This window comes from Cryptomeria japonica, chromosome 3, assembly GCF_030272615.1.
Source record: "Cryptomeria japonica chromosome 3, Sugi_1.0, whole genome shotgun sequence".
In the NCBI taxonomy this organism is placed as follows: domain Eukaryota; kingdom Viridiplantae; phylum Streptophyta; class Pinopsida; order Cupressales; family Cupressaceae; genus Cryptomeria; species Cryptomeria japonica.
In genome coordinates this window covers 233,487,641-233,503,576 of record NC_081407.1, presented here as the reverse complement: position 1 = coordinate 233,503,576, position 15,936 = coordinate 233,487,641, and positions in this window count along the sequence as shown.

Below are 15,936 nucleotides of genomic sequence, written 5' to 3'. Positions count from 1 at the left end.
TAACATCAGTTTTATCTCTAATTCTAACCAATATGGGCTAAGACTATGTCTAACCATAATTCTATCTCTAACCCAAACACCAAAACTAATTGTGACTTTTATATTAACTCTAACCCTTAAATTAACCCTAACCATATCCCTAACTCTAACTTTAACCCTAATCCTAACCCTAAGATTAACTTTAACCCTAAACCTAACTCTAACTCAAATTAATACATCTTGATGTGATCTAAAATGCTTAATAAAATTGAATGATAAACCTAAATGAATTTAAACTTTAACCCTAAACCTAATTTAACAATAAATGAAAATAAATAATCATCATAAATAATTACTTTTTGACTTTATAATGACTTTAGACATTCAACCTAACCCTAATCAAGCCTTTATACTAATTTAGCCCATAACTTAGCCCTAAACCTAATTAAATGGTATCCTCCACCCTAATTAAATATTAACCCTAACCTTAAACTCAAGCTTTATTATAGACCCGTAACCCTAAAAACCATGCTTTATCCTTAAACCCTAACTCTATTCAAATCCTAATACTATTTATAACCCTAATTGAACCATAGTAGAATTGTAATACAACTTAATTGAACACTAACCTTAACCCTCAGAGAACCCCAACTATGATGTAAACCATAACCCTATCCATAATCCTAACTATAACTATAAACCCTAACCATGATCACAATCCTATTGCTAACACTAATCCTAACCCTTATCTAGCCATAATGCTAAACCATAACCTTAACAATAATCATTAACCCTAACCTTAAAACCTAACCCAAGACATAATCCAAAACATATCTCTAGCCCTAAACAAGACCATATCCCAAACTGTAACCCTTGCCCTAACCATGATGTAAACTCTTACAATAATCATAATCCTAACCCTAACTATAACCCTAACCTAAGCAATAGCCATAACCATAACCATGATGAAAATCTTAACCATGACCATATCCATGACATAAACACTAACATTAATCCTAACACTATCCCTTAAACCTTACCCTAACCATGATATAAAACATAACCCTATCCATAACCCTAACCATAAATGTAACCCTCAGCCTAACCATAAACCCAACCCTAACTCCAACATCAACCATGATTTAAACCATAACCCTAACCATAATCCTAACTATAAACCTAGAACTTAACCCTAACCTAACCATAACCATAAACCTAACCCTAATCATAACTTGAAACCTATCCCTAATCCTAATCCTAACCTTAAACCCTAACGCAAACAATAACCCTAACCCTATCCTTAATCTTAAACCCTAACCCTAACCATAATCCTCACCTTAATCCTAAGTCTAAGCCTAAACCTAACCCTAACTCTAATCCTAACCTTAACCCTAACCCTAGCTATGATGTAAACTCTAACCCTAAGCCTAGCTATGATGTAAACCCTAACCCTATCCATAATCCTAACTATGACCATAACCATTATCCTAAACCTAACCTTAACCCCAACCATGATGTAAACAATAAACCTAACCATAACCCTAATCATAATCCTTACCCCAACCCCAATCATAACACTAACCTAACTATAATCATAAGCCTTAACCATAACAATAATCCTACCCTAAACTTAACCCTAACCCAAAATTGAACTTTAGTCCTAATCTATTACTAACATTAATCTAGCCCAAACCCTAATCCTAATTGAACTTTAATACTAATTTAATCCTAACCTTAATGAAATTGAATCATAACCCTAATTCTAAACCTAACTTTGATGTAAACCCTAAATGTTATTGTAACCCTGACACTACACCCTAAGCATAAACTTAACCTTAATACTAAACCCTAACCCTAACCATAATCTTAAACCAAAACCAAACCCTAACCTTGATGTGAACCTTGACCATGATATACACCCTAACCATTATCATAACCCTAACCTTAAACCCTAACCCTAATCATAACCCTAGCCATGATGTAAACCTTAACCCTGACCATAATACTACCCATAACTCTGATCCAAAATATAATTATAAACCAAATCCTAATCCTAACCATACCCCCAATTATAACTCTAACCCTAACACTAACTGTAATTAGGCTCACCCTAACCCTACCTTTGATGTAAACCATAAACATAATGTAACGCTAACACTAACCCTAACCCTAACCATAAATTTAACCCTAATATATAACTATAACCATAATTCTAACCCTAACCATAATCCTAAACCAAAACCAAATGCCAATGTTGATGCTAACCCTAACCATGATATAAACACTAACCATTATCATAACCCTAACCCGAACCCTAACAACAATCCTGCCCTAAATGTAACCTAACTCAAATTGAACTTTTATCCTAATCTATTCCTAACCTTAACCTAGCCCAAACCCTAATCCTAATAGAATATTAATACCAATTTAACGCTAACCTTAATGTAATTGAACCATAACCCTAACTTTGATGTAAACCTTAAACATAATTGTAACTCTGACACTAAACCCTAACCATAAACTTAAGTTCCTTAATAGTAAACCTTAACCCTAACCATAATCCTAACTCTAAAATTAACCTAGTCGTAATTACTATTTAAACCCTATTTTGAACGTCAACCATAACCCTAAAGTAACCTTGATTGTAAATCCAACCTATGCTTGACGTTATCCCTAATCTTTATGCTAACATAACCCATAACCTTAATTAAATTTGAATGCTAACCTTCACACAAAGCTCTATTATATAACCCTAAACCTAACAGCATGCTTTATCTTTAAATCCTAACCCTTCCTAAGTCATAATACTAACTCTAACCTTAATTTAGTTGTAATTATAACCCTAATCCTAATTAAACCCCATCCCTGACCCTAATACTGATTCTAATTGAACCTAAACCCTTACCCCAAGCATTATCCTACAATAATAACTCTAATCATTACTAAAACCAATTATAACTATTATTTTATCTATAATACCATAACTCCCTCTAATCTAGACCCTAACCCTAACCCAAACTTGATAATGACCCTAAACCTAACTTTATATCTAACCCAAAACCTAACCCTAACCCTAACAACCCTAATCCTAACCCAAACCCTAACTCTTATAGCTATCATCACATACTATCTTTCAATGCAATCTTAACCCTTACCCTAACCCTAATTTTTAATTATAACCACTATTTATAATGTTTAAAACTTAACCTAATTATAATCACTTAGACTAACCCCAATACTAATCCTAACCCTAACCCTAATTATAATCCTAATTATAACCTTATCCCTAATTATAATTATAATCCTAACCCTAACCCTAATTCTAACCCTAACCCTAACCCTAACGGTAATTTTAATTATAATCATTAATTATATTTTTTAACCCTAATGCTAATTAGAATTGATGCTCTACAAAAACGATGTTAGGATGTTAGGAAGACAAACACACACACACAAGAAACAATCCAAATGTTAGTGTTAGAAATCACAAATCAAAGACTATCCTAAGCAAGCATATCAAGAGAGACACAAAACACAAAATAGAAAGCTTAACCAAACTAAGAAATGCAACAAAACATCTCCAAATGCCCTCCACCATGTTTGTAGCTACTCCTCCCTTGTTCCTCTCCTCTTCAAGTTCCAAATGAGTGTAGCTCTCAGTAGCTTTTTGCACTATTATGGATGTCTTATGGAGATTCAAGATTGTAGAATGAAAACTTATGAGAATGCAAATGTGAACAAGCTAAAATGAGATGTTATTTAATTATCTAATATTAATTTTAGCCAAAAAGACAAATGTAGATTATTATGCTAAAATGCTCTCTAGAATTCACTATAACTTAGATGCATACAAGATTTTAGGATCTGGATTATGAAGAAATGAGCTCTATTTACAGGTAAAATGGAGCAATGGATGGTTGACATTGAGTAATCTCAACAAGGGCCAGGATTGATGCGTTTATGATCCATGTGAGGGCTTTCAACCCAATCCCAGGATGACAAGTGTCAACATGAGATGGGTTGAGAGGAGAGGGAATAAGCATTAAATGCTTGACATGACTTGAGGGTTAACTTGGGAGGTAAGGTTAATGTTGAGTTGAATGAATAAAGCCATTATCTAATAAATAATGCCTTTATCCAATGGATAAACTCTTGTGCAAGAGTTAGTGAGGATAACCATGGTCAAAGCAAATAAATGCTTGAAGAGACTCATGAGTCAAATTGAGGTTGAGTTAGAGGGAAAGTCTCTAACCATGTGGGTGAGTTGAGTTAATCATAAATGGTTATGTAAGAGCCATTAGTGGTTTGGAAGACTTTTAGGGGTTAGCTTGTTGAACACATAAAGCATTAAATGTTTTTCAAAGACTTTGGAGGCTTTGAGAAGTGACTTCAAGTTGCTTAGGAATGTGACAATATTTAGGAAATGGGATTAGGCTAATTGAGAATGATTAGAAGAACTTAGAAGGGGATTTAGGATTGCAAGTGGGTTTGGTGGGTGAGGGAAAATAGGATTTTAATTAAAATAAAATTAATTTATTTCAATTATGGTTGCAACTTGCATTTGTAGGAGAATGCAAGTGGGGGGAATTTAGGGATTTAAATAAATTTTTTAATTATTTATTTAAAAGAGGAAAAGGGATTAAATTAAATAAATAGGATTTATTCATTTAATTGATTGGGAATTTGGTTTAATGAATTAATTTAAATAAATTGAATAATTTATTTAATTAATAGAAGAAGAGGTTGAGGATGAATTAATTAAATTTTAATTTAATTAACTGGTGACTGATGGTTAAATAATCAACTAAATAGTAAATATTTATTTAATTAAGTGGATAGATTTATCTGACTACAATAATTATAACCTTAATCCTAACCCTAATTCTAACCCTAACCCCCATCCTAACCCTAACCCTAACAATCATACTTAGTCTTAACCTTAAAACCTAATCCTCGCCATAACCTAACCCAAACCCAAACCCTAACCTTAATCAAAACCCAAAACCTATCCCTAATCCTAAGAGTAAATCATATCCATAATCCTAACCCTAACTCAAACCATTACCTGAACCCCATTATTAATCTTAAACCTTAACCTTAACCATAATCCTCACCCTAACCCTAAGCCTAAACCTAATCCAAACCATGATATTAATAATGACCCTAACCTGAATCCTAACCCTAACCTTGACCCAAACCCTAATCTTAACCCTGACCCTAGCTTGATGTAAACCCTAACCCTAACCTTAATCCTAACTATGACCCTAACCCTAAGCCTAACCATAATCCTGAAACTAACCTTGATGCCAACCATGATGTAAATGATAAACTTAACCATAACCCTAATCATAATCCCAACCCTAACCCTAATCCTAACTCTAACCTAAACATAATCCTAAACCCTAACCCTAACAATAATCTCGCCCTAAACATAACCCTAATTCAAATTGAACTTTTATCCTAATCTATTCCTAACCTTAAGCTAGCCCAACCCCTAATCCTAATAGAACTTTAATGCCAATTTAACCCTAACCTTAATGTAATTGAACCATAACCCTAATTCTAACCCTAACTTTGATGTAAACCCGAAACATAATTGTAATATTAACAATAAACCCTAACCATAAACTTAAGTTCCTTAACAGTAAACCTTAACCCTAACCATAATCCTAACCCTAAAATTAACTTTAACCGTAATTACTATTTAAACCCTATTTTGAACGTCAACCATAACCCTAAAGTAACCTTGATTGTAAATCCAACCTATGCTTGACGTTATCTGCAATCTTTATGCTAACATAGCCCATAACCCTAATTAAATTATAAAGCGAACCTTCAAACAAAGCTCTATTATATAACCCTAAACCTAACGACATGCTTTATCCTTAAATCCTTACACTTCTTGAGTCATAACACTAACTCTAACCTTAATTTATTTGTAATGCTAACCCTAATCCTCATTAAACCGTATCCCTAACCCTACTACTGATTCTAATTGAACCTGAACCCTACCCCAAGCATTATCCTACAATAATAACTCTAATCGTTAACTAAAACCAATTATAAGTATTATTTTATCTATAATACTATAACTCTCTCTAATCTAGACCCTAACCCTAACCCTAACCTGATAATGACCCAAAACCTAACTTTATATATAATTATTAATTATATCTAATTAGTTATTTAATAATACATTTAATAATATTATAACTAAAAATAATAATATAATACATGTGAAATATTTCAAATTTATATTATGAATATTAATTTCAATAAATTATAAAATAATATCATAATACTCAAAACAATATAAATTAATAATAATAGTATATTATAATATTGTTACACAAACAAATAGAATAGTTTTATGCGCTATAAGATATATCTCTCATCATATGGCACCAACCCTAATCCTAACCCAAACCCTAACTCTTATAGCAATCATCACGTATTATCTTTGATTGCGACTAACATGGGTTGTTATGCGCTTTCACAATTTCGTGACTTCACGGGTCAAACCATTTGTTCACCCACTGGATGACGATTGTGACTAACACATAGTTTTAAGCGCTTCCACAGTTTCACATGAACATACATAGCCGATTACGACTTTCGTTGTTTCGCTATTTTGCAGATTAAGCCCAACCTGTTAACCCACAAAATGGCGATTATAACTAACATGATCTATTTTTCTCAATTGTAAACCTAATGCAAATCATAACCCTAACCATAATCCAAACCATAAATTTTGGATTATGGTTACGTTATTATAACGATTTAGTTATGTTATTATAACAATCCAGTTACAGTTAGTCCTAGAGTTTAATAATGGTTAGAATTAAGATTATCATTAGGGTTAGTTTTAGGATAGGTTTGGATTATGGTTTACATCATGATTGAGGTTAGGGTTAGTGTTATGGTTAGACTTAGGGTTTAGGTTTATTGTTATGGTTGGGATTATGGCTAGGGTTAGGGTTTACATCATGGTTAGGGTTAGGGTTGACATCATGGTTAGGGTTAGGGTTCTGGTTAGTGTTAGGTTTAGGGTTAGGATTATGATTAGGGTTTATATCATGGTTGGGGTGATATCTAGGGTTACGGTTGGGATTATGATTTAGATTAAGGCTTAGGATTATGGTTAGGGTTAGGGTTAGGGTTAATAATATAATATTATATAATTCTATTTTGAATTGTTTATTGTTTCCCATGTTGCGTCGCGACTGCTACTAGCTTACATATATTTGATTTTAATCAAATATATATATAATACATCGAGAGATATCCTTCTCGAGGCACCTATTTTTATCATGTACCCCAAACTCTAATAGGCGCCTCAAGAAGGATATCTCTCGACGTATTAATCAAATATATGTAAGCTAGTCATAAGAAAATCAGGAATCTTGAAAGTTTTTTCACAAATGAAGAATTTCAAAGAATTAGAGAATTAGGGCATAAAGGTTTGGATATTTGGGGTGAGTTTTCATGGTTCTCCTATGAGGATTTTATCAAAGTTCATTTTGAGTCGTATTTAGGATGGTTGCATGATGTTGGACAAACCCTATCAAATTACAAAGGAATCTATATCAGCAATTTCTAGTCTTTGTGGTGTTGGAACTTTTCGGTACAAAGAAATCAGTCAACAACAAAGAAGTTGAAACCCTAACTGGCATTATGGGAGATCAAAGGGAATTGATAATTGATACAATCATCAACCTCGTGGTGAGATATGTTGCTTATGATGTTTCTTACAAGATTTATTTCTAAAACAAAGAAGAATCTACTTCTACTATAGTTGTGTATGTTGCACATTAGATGGTAAAAGATGGCAAGGATTTAGATTTGTGTGAATTATTGTTGATGAAAGTAATAGGGAAATCACTATGAAAAAAGATGATGGATATCCTTTCCATTTTTGTTCCTTAATCATGTGCTTGATGCTTTATTTCTTGAGATCTTTACCTTTGAAGGAGAAAGTTGTATGGAAGTCAAATGTCTCTATTGGAAAGTAGATTTATAGGTATCTGAGTTGTTTAGAAAACAAAGATAAGGCATGTAAAGAGCATTTCATTAATATTCATAAGATGTGGTGTTATAGTTCGGTTCTTGGTATTGCCAGCTCTCGAAGAAGATTGAAGAGATCGGTTGTAGTTTCCTCTTTGGAACAGAAGAAGATGAAGAGAAGAGAAGAAAAGAAAGAAATTATTAACCTTGATGATCCGAAACCTCCTAGAGAAGCTAAAGAAAAGATGGCTAAAATTGAAAAATAAGAAGATAGTATGGATGAAGATGACCCTTGTAGGACAGCGAATATTTTAAGTGTACTTGAAGAAGAAGATGGTATGAAGAAAATTGGAGATGTGTGGCTTTCACATCCATCCTATGATCAGGAAAAAATTGAAGAAGTCTTAGTTGATCATCTGCTCCAAAATAATGTTTCTTTGAATAATTTGGTAGATATTTTACCAGATATCATATTTGAGCATGTAGACGTATAAAAATGACCATATTCCTAAATGAATATTTTATGTTCATTTCCCTATTTAATTAAATCCAATTTAATTAAATTATCCACATTCTTCTATTTTATTAAGTAAATTACTCAATTTATTTAAATAAAATTCACTATACCATTTAATGAATAAATCATTTTATTCAATTAAATTCCCCCTATCCACTTTTAATTAAATTCAAATTTAATTAAATTGTTATCCTAAAATTAAATAAATCTAATTTATTTAATTCCTCCAAAATTGTAACCAAATTGAATGAAAAATCATTTAATTCAATTAAATCCTATTATCCCCACATCCACTTGCAAAATCCCAAACCTCTTCCTAATCCCTTCTAGAATCTTCTAATCGCATCTAATTAACCTAACCCTCCTTTAAACTTTGTCACATCCCTAAGCAAAGGGAAGTCACTTCTCAAAAACCTTAAAGTCTTTGATAACCATTAAAGGTTTTCAACCTTCAACCACCAAAACCCTTAAAGTCTTTGAAAACCATTGAAGGCTTCCAACCTTCAACCACTTAATCCCAAAAGTCTCCAATAACCATTAATGGTTAATTCAAACCCTCCCACATGGTTAAAACATTTGTTTTGACTCAACCTGTACCCAACCCAAAGGTCTCATCAGGCCTTTAATACTTTGACCATGATTATCTCTTAATCATTTGCACAAAAGTTTATTCTTGGATTAACTCTTAATTCAGTGGGTAATCTTACTTTAGACTTGACCCTTAGCCTTTAGATAACCATGAGGTCTTCTCAGACCTTTAATGCCTCCAACCTCTTCTCTCAACCCAATCCTATGTTGACACTTGTCACTATTTTATTGGTGCCAATTGTGCACATGGATCCCCAACTTTCAAACTTGGCCCTTGATTAAACCATTCAATCTTGACCATCCACTGCCCTGTTTATGCTATAAATAGAGCTCTCATTCCTCCATTTTTAACAATCATCTTTCAAATTTGAAGCATCACACTTATGCTCAAATTCTTTCAAGCTTTCATTTCATATATGCTCATCATTTAGCCTCTCTTTAAATCAGGAAATAGACTAAATATGCATGTTTAGAGTAATTTATTTATCAATTTTAGCTCAATTATAGACTAAATATAGTATGCTAGGATAGTATTCATACTAATCTTGTCATCTTATCATTTAGTTTATTGCATTTTAGAATCATACCTAGCTTATAACGCATCTCATACTAAAATTTAGCAAAAGCATCTCTCGTTCTCATATTTGCCATCCCTAAACCATTTTGCTCAGTGATCTGAGAGCAAAAACGTTGGTCTGAGGGACATTGTGAGATAGAGAACCATGGGACCCTCCTTGGGAAGCTGAGTAACACATCGTTACTCCATAGCTTGCATCAAGAAGTCCTATGTGTGTGTGTGTGGACTAGTATTTACTAAATTTTTACATTTTAAGTTTTATTCGCCCACTTTTCCACCATACAGAGCATCTTAAAAATCGTTTGAAACAATCACCTAAAGAAATTGTTGGAAAAGATGAAGTATAGGAAACTATGGAGAAAAGTTATATCAATGCTCATAAGAGATTATTAGAAATCATAAAGAAAATGAGAGAATGTGTTGAAGATGTGGTTAGGGTGTATAAGTACTATCTCTGGTGGTCTACTACTATTGAAAAATTCAGAGCTAAAATTGACTCCATTGTTCAAGTTGAACTCTCTTGGTAAAACATTTGATATTTTCAGTGATAAGGATGGTGCACAGAGAAAAAGGATAAATTCTTTGCAGCTTGAGATCACATTTATTCAAAGGTAGAGAGAATATGTAATGAATACTTTTTGGAAAGTAAAGGAGATAGTTGAAGCTAAATTAGATCATTTCTCTAGTCTCCTTGTTGAAGTTGAAAAGTGTGTGCAGAATCCTTTCATACCAGATTCCTTATATGATGCTATTGACTTGTTGGTAGAGAACAATTGTTTGTGTGTAAACCTTAGAATGGTTGTGAACTCCCAGAATGCCTTTATTCTAGAACTTAAAGAGAGGTATAAGATAATTTTTCATGTGAAGCGCAATTGAAACATTTTCTTTTTGGGGAAATATAGTTTTGTGGTAACTTTTTTTTTGTTACCCTTTGTCCTTGATGTCAAAGGGGGTAAATATAGACATTTTCTAAGGAGGAGAGATATGGAGAGATATGGAACAGATGTATAGATAAAGCAGAGAACAGAGAATAAGTTTCTAAAAGAATGAAAAGTGGTTATATGTGTTTTTCCATCAATGACAAAGGGGGAAATTGTTAGAAATATATGTTTGGTTGTCATTGATGTTAAACTCGGTGATCCGGATCGGTCCAGATATAGTAAGTCAGTGTATGTATGAAGGTGTTATAGAGAAATGGTATGTATGTATGTATGAAGGTATTACAAAATAGTGGAAGATAGGTATGCATGTATGAAGATGAAGAACTTTGTTGTTATGTCAAGATGCTTGTGTTACAGTTATAGTTGTTGCAGATGTGTTTTCTAGAAGGATGTTTCTCTAGAAACGTATGTTGCCAATATGTGGATATGTTTTCATGTTGACCAATTTTTAGATTCGGTTGTGGCAATTATTTTTGGTGCTTCAGAATTTGTTCTTTGGAAGTGTGTTCAACATTGATGGTGTTCGACAGTGTTTGCAGTGTTTCGCATTTTGATTTATGATGATGATCTTTTAGCAATATGTTGTTCATGACCTTAATTTATTTATGTCAAGATGGATTGTGTTTTTATTCTTTGGAACCATACTTGTAGAAGTTCAAGGACATGATCATTTTCAGTCTAGCTGACCTTGAATGTTTTTCGTGTGATCTAATCGATGCAAGATTCTTGAAAGAAATCATTTAGAAGAGCAATGGAGAATTATTCTTGGGGAAAGTGTTCTTGAATCCAACTTGATGTATCTACCTATATATATGTTATGATTTGATAGGTATAGTGTCAAAGTTTATGTGAGAGTGTTCATGTGTTATGGTTGTTGAGTGTGTTCATGTGTTGAAGAAGAAAGGCGGAATTGGTGTGACAGTGGATTGGAGCAAGCAGATTGTAATAGAGTTGCAAAGATTCTTGACCAAATATGTTGCAAGCAATTGTTTAGATATTTGGGCTTATCAGGAATTGAACCTATGCATATGTAGATGAGATTTTCTCAATTCAATTTTATCTTTAAATCTCCTGGCAATGAGCCTTCTGACAGTAAGTTGTTGTAATCTAGGCAGTGAGCCTTTTAATCTCACATAACTAGTTATATTATCTTGAGAGTTAACCCTCTCCATGGTTTTTCCCATTTGGGTTTTCCATGTAGAAAATTTTTGGTGTCTCTCTTATGGTTGTGTATTTGTTGCATTTCAATTATGTTGCATGCATTTCTTTTGAGCTAAGGTTAACTGATAATAAGATAAGTTTTAAAAGTTCAATTTTAATTGTAAAAGAGAATTTTGATTCACCCGCCTCTCAGTGTTTCAGACTATTCAACAACAGTCGTTGTTAAAGCTCAAACACTATTCTTACTAAAATATTTGGATCACCAGACCTTCCAGATTATAGTACTTACATTCACTATCACTTCTGCACTACAATATCATTGCATTAACATCCTTACTTCAAGTCGCACATGCTTACAACTAGTTTCCACACACATATCTTGCATATTCATTATCATCAAAAATCACTCACATCTTTCATATTTCTATACACACATATCTCTATATTCTTTTCGACAATCATCATATATATCAAACTAGAACAAAATTAGCATTCTCACCAAGTCGGCCAAAAAATACATTGTAATATGTACACACTTTTTCGACCCAAGATATACAACCGGACCAAAAATATAGAACATGAAACATAGACCAGTCCTAAAACAACATTCAATGTGCAGAATCAAACCAAAAGAAAACTTCTCATGGAATTACTGGACCAAACATATATCACATCCAATTCTGATATTATGACCTAAAGCTTGTACCAAACATATTATTGCACAAATGAAAGAGTTTGGACCAAAACAAGCAACACCCCGTCCATGTAGAACACGCTTCCAATTGTCTTCATTGTTAAGAACAAACTAATATCAACTAAATCAATGTCCAACACAATCTACCTACAACTAGACCATAGAACCAATCATTTCAACCTCCAGTCCAAAACCATATCAACCCATACTCCAACAACTTCTCATCACTATATCCAATACAAAAGATGTCTGAATTCAAACATATATGGACCACACTGTTTGAAATCAATTAAAACAAAACACATGTCTATAACAATTTGTCCAAAGGTGCTTTGAATGAAGGCATTTCGATAGGTGTGAGAAAGAATAATATAATTGTTGGACACGTCATTTGTTATGTTTACTTTTTTATGGTTAAAATAAAACATTTCTTTGAAGGTCACCTTCAAATGTTGGCACTATTTTATCCTTTTTAAATGATGAAAATGAACCTTCAAATGAAGGTAAACTATGATTGAATAATACCCTTCATTTGAAGCTATTTTTATCACCACCTTTGAATGAAGGTATCGTTGTTTGAATGCATTTGGATGTTGAGCACCCAAAAATTTCAAAAATGTGATTTTCGATGAGTGGGACTCACTATTGTGGGTTCACTCCATGTGTATTTATAGTTTATGTTACAATTAGTTGTGAATCCACCCAAGATCAAAATTATTGAAGGAAATCAATACTAGAATCCAAAGATGAACAAACTTGGCACTCCCTTAGCACTGAACTATCACTCATGATCAAGTGAGCTAATGAATTTAGCATAGGGAGAGGTGAGGGTTGTTTATATATCAAAATAGGGATAAATAATTCCAAGAGGAGTGATAACTCTCATCTACCCAAAATAGCCAGGAGTTTTATCTACTTGGTAAATGTTAAACTGCATGGTTATACCTACTTAGGTGAGGAACCAATGGTTATGGGAGGTGGATAATAAATCTAAAAGAGGGTGTGAGACTCAACTACCCAATGTTGGATGTGAGGGACACATGTAATTGAAGAATTATGCCGAATGTCTTCATCCTAATCATTCAAATATAACCTAAGCAAGATTATAATGTGTAGGAAAAATAAATATTTCCTAACATAAAGAAAACAAGAACCTAAACTAATAGCCCCACTTAAGTGCCACAAATATGGGTCTCAACTACAAGGCCATGTTAAGTACCCATGTACAAAACAATCTCTCACAAACAAAGAAAATTAAAAAAAAACCAATGGGCCAAAAATCCTCCCCAAAAGAGAGAATAAAAAATAAGTTTTCCACCACAAGAAATAATGCTATGTAAGGAAGAAATCCCCTCCAAAGTAGAAAGGATAAGAATGAATATGTAACCTTCCTCCAAGTAGTAAATTGTACCAATGGTAGATGCTCAAAACTAGATGTAGAAGATATACCGCAATCATTGAACAACATTCCTTCACTTAGGAAGAAATAAACAAAAGGTTTATGTGGATTGTCTTCCTATTCATGAAAGGAATATAAAGGAAGAAAGTGCCAAACGTATGAAGTATCTGAAAATTGCTCATCTATCTCCGTGTCGATGTCAAAAGTTGTTAATTTCAAATGAGACATTATAGGCCACACTGATATAAATGAATATCAAAAAAATTGTAGAGATGTATGTAGAACAAGATCCAAAGACTCAAGTATCTCCTCTAAAGATAAAGGTTCCTCCTCCAGATTCTACTAAAAAGTATACACACTAATGTCAAACTATGATGAATGATCATGTGCAAAATGAAGAATGGGATCCAAAGGTTCCTCCACAACAACTAAAGAAGAATCAACTTTAACAAAGATAAGATGAATGTCATGAATAGAATCTCCCAAGTTTGAAATATGACACTATTTAAACAAACATGCAATGTCTACCAAGTATTCATCCCAAGAAATTGGATCTGTAAGATAATGTTTTTCATGCTACACTGAATCACAAGTAGGCACAAAAGTAGCAACACAAGTATTCTAATAAGATACAATAGATGGAGGAGAATGAATCAAATGGTCAATAACTTGATCTAACTTGAGAATACCCAAATCAAAGTAGCCAAAATTCTCCTAAAAATCAAAGTTCACACTAGGAGTGTGATCATCAATCAAAGGATTGGAGTTGAACCATCAAGTGAAATTTATAAAAAGGTGTATAACTTTAAGATGCATGATTAATTGGTTGGAAAATATGCAGCCATACAATGAAAATTTTCACAAAATCCAAATGAGAAATCAATACAAACAAGTACTCAAAATCCACATGCAAAAGAATAGACAACATAACCATAAAAGATGACACAAGATTCACCCTAAGAAAACCCTCATGAGGGAAAAAACTAGGCTCTAGCATCCATTAACCATGTATTATTTAGTAATACAACATTACAATACACCATGAACACTTTTAAATCACAAGCACTCTACAAGCACTCTATGTGAATGAGCATGTAACCACACATACCATGTGATGGTTGAAACCCTTAAAAAATTCTAACATAGCTAACTTTCTAGCCTTAAACAACTACCCGTGTGGTTTCTTTTATAGAAACAAGCTCCCACTTTACCACAAAGTGGTATTAAACATAAAACCATGTGACTAAATCCATGGGATTACAAACCATTGACCCCACATTTAATATTGGGTACTATGTTTTCACTTTATTAATTTACTTCCCCCAATATTAAATAAATACAATATAATATATCTCAATGTTACAATACAACATAAAGTGGCCCCAAGAATGTCATCTCCTAGTTATGTATGTCCATCTAGGTTCCCCTAGGTACACCACACACATAATAAACAAATAATACATTATAAAAATTATTCAAGGCGTAAAAGACCTATTTCTACACACAACCATCCCAGTATCAATTATCTATCTACTTTCTAAGTCCTGAATGATGATTGAATCGAGTGTGAATTCCACAGTCTTCCCTACTCCACCATGGGTGATTTGATAGATGAAAAGAATATTGTTTGTGTAAAGCGGAAAATCGCGATCGAACCCTAGTTGCTCTCCCCTCTTCCAACTCCAAGGAGAGAGAAGGGAGGTTGCTAGGGTTGATGGTTTTCACTTAGGGAGACTTTACATTCAAAAGAGGGGTTGAAACCCACAAGATCCAATCCCACACAATGCAAGATTGGATGCTAAATGCGTTTCAAGGGTTAAGACAGCAAGGCTACCCTCTTTTGTAAAGAATGTGGATAGAATGAATAAGCTAGGAATGCATAGAAAGTGAGAAAGATTCGCTTATAAACTGAGATAGGGATATAGTATGAAGCTGCGGACCTGGAATTAGCAGTAAAATGTCGATACGGCGTTGTCCTGCAAATTTGAGCAAAAGTTGACAGGACGATGGTGCCCGGCGTGCACAAGGTCCTCCGAAAAATCCGCGAAACGAAAGGGGATCTGTTCGTCTCTGCAC